The following is a 7,339-nucleotide window of genomic DNA, read 5'->3' on the forward strand; positions in this document are numbered from 1 at the left end:
TAGTCTATGTAGTATGGTAGAGATGCTTATGCAGCGATTGTAAGCCTAGCTACTCTGAGTGAACCTAAGTGGAAGGAATTCTTCTCTCATCAGTGTGATCATAATTTTGACCTTGTCCAAGCAGCCTAAGGAAAAGCCACCTCAGATTTACCCTGGACTTATTCTCCAACATGAACAAAGTAGTTTGGGGTGGAAGGGATGAGAGAGGAGGTAATGAAAGAAAGCAAATCACCCGAGAAGTTATTTAGCCGGTGAATTCCTGTGTACAAAGAGGAATAGGAAACCCAACAAATGTCAGTGTGTTAGGAGTCATCAAATTTACAATGATTAATGAATACATAGCGTTAGCAATCTTGAAAGTCAGTTCACCCGCTTCTATTTTTAGCCAGATGATATACATATGTAGACTTACAAAGCAACAAGATGTTCTGTAAGTCACAGATCAAAATCAGGCTTGTGATGCATTATTATATATCGGGGGAATTAGTGTACTCCTACATTATGAGAATTGGTATATACATATTATACTATCCCTTCCACCAAATTAATAGGAATGGCCCTATAGGTTTGTTAGGAATATAATAGTTGAAGTGATCCTTTAACATACAGACATGTTTTTCCCTCTAGGAAAGACTCTGAGGGAAAAAGCACAAAGAGCTTTACATATCAGAGATAATGAAGCTTCTAAATCTCCTCTAGGCAAATGGCAATACTTTCTTGTGTCTTGTGCTATGAACTTCAAACAGCAATCACAATGTTAACTAATTCTAATCACCTAATTTATCTCTCACAACTTTATGAAAACTTCCTAGACCTGATATATTCCAGGTGAATTTGGGAGGGGGATGCTTCATTAGGGAGAACATTGGAAAAGCATGGGGAAAGGATTCCTTTTATTCTATGTGTTCTTTTTGCTTCCAGCTAAATAAGAACAGGCTTTATGAAACTGAATCTTGACACATTGCTCAGACCGATGGGACGGAGGAAATTCTGGGACATTATGTAAGCTAAAATTAAGAAAGCAGGTACCATTGAGAAATTGTCGTCAGCTTTTAAGTGCCTAGCATGCATCTTCCAAATTCCATTCCATTCAATGATTTCTTTAAAAAAATTAAGAATCTACTATAAGAAGAGCATTGTGCTTTCTAACAAAATGAAACAACAGTTGTCCTGGTAAATTAATATACGGAGCCCATGATTATCTTAAGGTTAATTATCAGCATGATTCAGGGGAGATTATTTACTTGAAAGTAGAGTCCATGAATTTCAGCCTTGGATCTGTCACTTACCACCTGTGTGATCAGTCACAACTTCTCTGAGCCTTACTCCCATCTTCTGCTATAACAAAAGGAGTTAGACTAGATAATCTCTAATGATCCTTTCACCTCTAAATCATGATACTATGATCTTCTCCCTGAAGGCAGGGGCATTTTATTGGTCTAGCTGTGGCATTGGGAAAGAACGTTGAACTTGAGTCAGAAAACTTGGGTCAAAATTACATCTCACTCTTTTCCAAGTTATATTGCTATGGACAAATCGTTTATCCTCTCTAAGCCTCAGTTTCCTGATTCAAAATAATTCTTAGACTTTATAGATCAATGGTGAGGAAAATTCTTTGACATATATAAAGCACTATATAACTGCAAGTTAACATTATTATTATCTTTGTATTCCACTAAATACGGCAGAATACAGTATTTTGTATCTAGCAAATCCTCCATAAATATGTATTGACTGACCCAGCATGCACTTGCCTCCCCCCTGCCTCCAGGTGCGGCACCACCTCCTCTCTTAAGGGTTTAAACTTGCCACTTCAAAGTTCGCCATGGATGATGATATTGCTGCTCTCGTTGTCGACAATGGCTCCGGAATGTGCAAAGCTGGCTTTGCAGGAGACGATGCCCCTCGGGCCGTCTTCCCTTCCATTGTTGGGCGCCCCAGACATCAGGGTGTGATGGTGGGTATGGGCCAGAAAGACAGCTACGTGGGGGATGAGGCCCAGAGCAAGAGAGGTATTCTGACCCTGAAGTACCCCATTGAACATGGTATTGTCACCAACTGGGATGACATGGAGAAGATCTGGCATCATACTTTCTACAATGAGCTCCATGTGGCCCCTGAAGAGCACCCTGTGCTGCTCACAGAAGCCCCCCTGAACCCCAAAGCCAACAGAGAAAAGATGACTCAGATTATGTTTGAGACCTTCAACACCCCAGCCGTGTGCGTTGCCATCCAGGCTGTGCTGTCCCTGTATGCCTCTGGTCGTACCACTGGTATTGTGATGGACTCTGGTGATGGCGTGACCCACACTGTGCCCATCTATGAAGGTTATGCCCTTCCCCATGCCATCCTCCATCTGGATCTGGCTGGCTGTGATCTGAAGATCCTGACCGAGAGAGGGTACAGTTTCACTACCACAGCTGAGAGGGAAATCGTGAGTGACATCAAGGAGAAGCTGTGTTATGTTGCCCTAGACTTCGAGCAGGAGATGGCCACTGCTGCATCTAGCTCTTCTCTGGAAAAGAGCTATGAGCTCCCTGATGGTCAGGTCATCACCATTGGCAACGAGAGGTTCTGATGCCCAGAAGCCCTCTTCCAACCATCTTTCTTAGGTATGGAATCTTGTGGAATCCACGAAACTACCTTCAACTCAATCATGAAGTGTGATGTTGACGTCCGTAAGGATTTGTATGCCAATACCGTATTGTCTGGTGGTACCACCATGTACCCAGGCATTGCTGACAGGATGCAGAAGGAGATTATAGCCCTAGCTCCCAGCACAATGAAAATCAAGATCATTGCCCCACCTGAGCGTAAATACTCTGTCTGGATTGGAGGCTCCATCCTGGCCTCTCTCTCCACCTTCCAGCAGATGTGGATCAGCAAGCAGGAGTACGATGAATCTGGGCCCTCCATTGTCCAACGCAAATGCTTCTAAATGGACTGTTTGTGTTTTTTGATTTTTTTTTTGTCAAAGGGTGTGACATGATAATTGCCCAAAAAAGAGATGAGATTGGCATGGCTTTGTTTTTTTTTTTTTTTGGCGCTTGACTCAGGATTTAAAAACTGGAACGGTGAAGGTGATGAGCAGTCTAAGCGTGTTGGAGGCAAACATCCCCAAAGTTCTACAACGTGTCTTCAGGACTCGGATTGTACATTTGTTTTGTTTTTTTTTTAATAGTCATTCCAAATATTGTATAATACATTGTTACAGAGTTACAAGCCTCTGTGAAGGCTGTTCTCTGCTAGAGCAAAGGAGCTATGTAACAAAAATCCAGTGGGGGAGGGGGAAGGTACTAGTATTGCTTTACATGTAAATTATGTAAATCCTTTAAAAAACAAAAAAAACTTTTTGTATCTTCCACCTTAATACTTGTTCCTTTGTTTTAAATTGTCAGCCATAATGAATGGCCCCCTAAATTCCCTCCCTGCCCCCAACATAGATGTGAATGAAGACTTTACAATCTCCCTGCGAGTTTTTTGAGATTGGTTCCAGTACTTGGGGGAGGGGAGGAGCTTTACCTGTACACTGACTTAAGACCAGTTCAAATAAAAGTGCACACATTAAAGAAAAAAAAATATGTATTGACTGAATGAATGACCTGTGACCACATTTTATTTTTTTTTATTTTTTTTTATTTTTTTTTAATTTAAATTTATTTATTTGACATATTTAGTTTTCAGCATTGATTTTCACAATAGTTTGAATTACAAATTTTCTCCCCATTTCTACCCTCCCCCCCACTACAAGATGGCATATATTCTGGTTGCCCTGTTCCCCAGTCAGCCCTCCCCTCTATCACCCCCCTCCCCTCTCATCTCCTTTTCCCTTCCTTTCTTGTAGGGCAAGATACATTTCTATGCCCCATTGCCTGTGTATCTTATTTTTTAATTGCATGCAAAAACTTTTTTTTGTTTGTTTTTGAACATCTGATTTTAAAACTTTGAGTTCCAAATTCTCTCCCCTCTTCCCTTCTCACCCACCCTCCCTAAGAAGTCGAGCAATTCAACCTAGGCCACATGTGTATCATTGTGTATAACCCTTCCATAATACTCATGTTGTGAAAGACTAACTACATTTTGCTCCTTCCCAACCCATCCCGCTTTATTGAATTTTCTCCCTTGACCCTGTCCCCTTTCCAAAGTGTTTGTTTTTGATTACCTTCACCCCCATCTGCCCTCCCCTCCATCATCCCCCCCCTTTTATTTTTTTTTTCTTCCTCCCTCTTCTTTCCTGTGGGGTAAGATACACAACTGAGTATGTATGGTATTCCCTCCTCAGGCCAAATCTGATGAGCTCAAGGTTCACTCATTCCCCCCTCACCTGCCCTCTCCCCTCCTCCCACAGAACTGCTTACTCTTGCCACCTTTATGTGAGATAATCCACCCCATTCTATCTCTCCCTATCTCCCTCTCTCAGTATGATGCTCTCTCATCCCTTAATTTCATTTTATTTCTTTTAGATATCTTCCCTTCATCTTCAACTCACCCTGTGTCACACACATATATACACATAGATATATACATACATACACATTCACTTATATATATTATATATATATATATATACATAAACATATATATATATATATATGCATATTCCCTTCAGCTACCCTAATACTGAGGTCTCATGAATCATCCATGTCCTCTTTCCATGTAGGAATGTAAACAAAACAGTTCAACTTTAGTAAGTCCCTTGCAATTTCTGTTTCTTGATTACCTTTTCATGCTTCTCTTGATTCTTATGTTTGAAAGTCAAATTTTCTATTCAGTTCTGGTCTTTTCACTGAGAAAGCTTGAAAGTCCTCTATTTTATTGAAAATCCATATTTTGCCTTGGAGCATGATACTCAGTTTTGCTGGGTAGGTGATTCGAGGTTTTAATCCTAGCTCCATTGACCTCCGGAATATCGCATTCCAAGCCCTTCGATCTCTTAATGTAGAAGCTGCCAGATCTTGGGTTATTCTGATTGGGTTTCCACAATACTCAAATTGTTTCTTTCTGGCTGCTTGCAGTATTTTCTCCTTGATCTGGGAGCTCTGGAATTTGGCGACAATATTCCTAGGAGATTTCTTTTTTGGATCTATTTGAGGAGGCGATCGATGGATTCTTTCAATTTCTATTTTGCCCCGTGGCTCTAGAATATCAGGGCAGTTCTCCTTCATAATTTCTTGAAAGATGATATCTAGGCTCTTTTTTTGATCATGGTTTTCAGGTAGTCCAATTATTTTTAAATTATCTCTACTGGATCTATTTTCCAGGTCAGTGGTTTTTCCAAGGAGATATTTCACATTGTCTTCCATTTTTTCATTCCTTTGGTTCTGTTTTATAATATCCTGGTTTCTTATAAAGTCACTAGCTTCCACTTGCTCCAATCTAATTTTTAAAGTAGTATTTTCTTCAGTGGTCTTTTGGACCTCCTTTTCCATTTGGCTAATTCTGCCTTTCAAGGAATTCTTCTCCTCATTGGCTTTTTGGAGCTCTTTTGCCATTTGAGTTAATATGTTTTTTAAGGTGTTGTTTTCTTCAGTGTATTTTTCAGTATTTTTTTGGGTCTCCTTTAGCAAGTCATTGACTTGTTTTTCATGGTTTTCTCTCATCCTTCTCATTTCTCTTCCCAATTTTTCCTCTACTTCTCTAACTTGCTTTTCCAAATCCTTTTTGAGCTCTTCCATGGCCTGGGACCAGTTCATGTTTTTCTTGGAGGTTTCTGTTGTAGGCTCTTTGACTTTATTAATTTCTTCTGTCTGTATGTTTTGGTCTTCTTTGTCATCAAAGAAAGAATGCAGAGTCTGAGACTGAATCTCGGTGCGTTTTCGCTGCCTGGCCATAATCCCAGCCAACTAACTTGACCTTTGAGTTTTTCAGTGGGGTATGACTGCTTGTAGACTACAGAGTTCTATGTTCCACGTTTGGGGCGGAGGTGCCAGCTCTGCCGCACCAGCACTGCTCCTTCCCCAAGGACCCCCAACCCGAACTGGGCTCAGATCTTCGGCAGGCTGTGCACCCCTGCTCTGATCCGCCACTTAATTCCTCCCACCAGGTGGGCCTGGAGCCGGAAGCAGCAGCAACCATAGCTGCCCCTCCTCCGCTGCCCCCGGGGCTGGAAGCTGAACCGGGAACTCCTTCCACTCCCGCAGCTTTTCCCACTAACCTTCTCAGCAGTCTTTGGTGTTTGTGGGTTGAGAAGTCTCGTAACTGCCGCAGCTCACTGAATCAGGGCGCTAGGGCCCCCTCCTCCCGGCTTCTGGTCTGGATGGTCCAAGTCGCTCAGGCTGGGCTCTGCTCCACTTCGTTCCCAGCTCCCAGCTCCGTGCAGGATAGACCTCACCCAGAGACCATCCAGGCTGTCCTGGGCTGGAGCCCTGCTTCCCTCTGCTCTTCTGTGGGTTCTGCTGTTCTAGAATTGGTTCAGAGCCATTTTTTATAGGTTTTTGGAGGGGCTCGGCAGGGAGCTCAGGCTGGTCCATGCTTTCTAGCCGCCATCTTGGCTCCACCCCCTGTGACCACATTTTAATCTCAGGCTAGTTTCTTTCCCTGCCAGCTAACATGCTCTGTCTCACTTTTCTCTGTTGTCAGCAGTAAATACTTAGTAAAGACAAACCATTTTTAAGAATCACCTAGTCAGGAGTGGGGAACCTGCCTCCATGAGGCCACATGTAGGCCCTCTAGGTCCTCAAGTGCAGCTCTTTGACCGAATCCAAACTTCACAGAACAAATCCTCTTAATAAAAGGATTTGTTCCATAAAACTTGGACTCAGTCAAAAGTCTGCACCCAAGGACCTAGAAAGCCACAAGTGGCCTCAAGACCACAGGTTCCTCACCTAGATAGATAAAATGGAAGTAGAAAAGTAAATTTGATTCACAGCTAAAATATATTACTTTCAAAATGCAAATGAGAATGACCCAGGGGTTACCAATTGTTCTGTATTTACCAAGCCACTGTTCTCTTCTGATATTTAATATGTAATTGTCTCTGTATGTTGGGAGGAGGTAATAATACCAAGAGTTGGGGGAAATAACTGGGAAGCAAGGCTGCATGCAAGAAGAGGAAAACCAATGATGAACAAGGCAGAATGAATAGGCAATAGAACAAAATGTTATGTGGCCTTTCTCTTAGGGTAGAGAAGAAGAAATAGGGCAAAGGTGAGAAGGAAGGACATAAAAATCTTAGGGCCCTTTCCTCAGTCAAACATGAGAGAAGTGATCATATGGGTCAGGATCTCCCTCTTTTTTGAAGGTAAGTTCATGGATAGCTTTATACTGAGAGTCCCTTACAAAGTTTGTTCACAAGGATTGCCTGTCTAGCCCAACTTTTTGTTTTTGGGAGTGCAAATTC

General features: G+C 42.0%; 1 pseudogene; it reads left to right on the forward strand.

The window, feature by feature from the left end:
* The first annotated feature begins 1,787 nt into the window (after nt 1-1,787).
* On the forward strand, nt 1,788-2,938 carry LOC118850510 (annotated as a pseudogene).
* Nucleotides 2,939-7,339: the final 4,401 nt, after the last annotated feature.

The sequence above is a fragment of the Trichosurus vulpecula genome, chromosome 1, assembly GCF_011100635.1.
Source record: "Trichosurus vulpecula isolate mTriVul1 chromosome 1, mTriVul1.pri, whole genome shotgun sequence".
NCBI lineage: Eukaryota > Metazoa > Chordata > Mammalia > Diprotodontia > Phalangeridae > Trichosurus > Trichosurus vulpecula.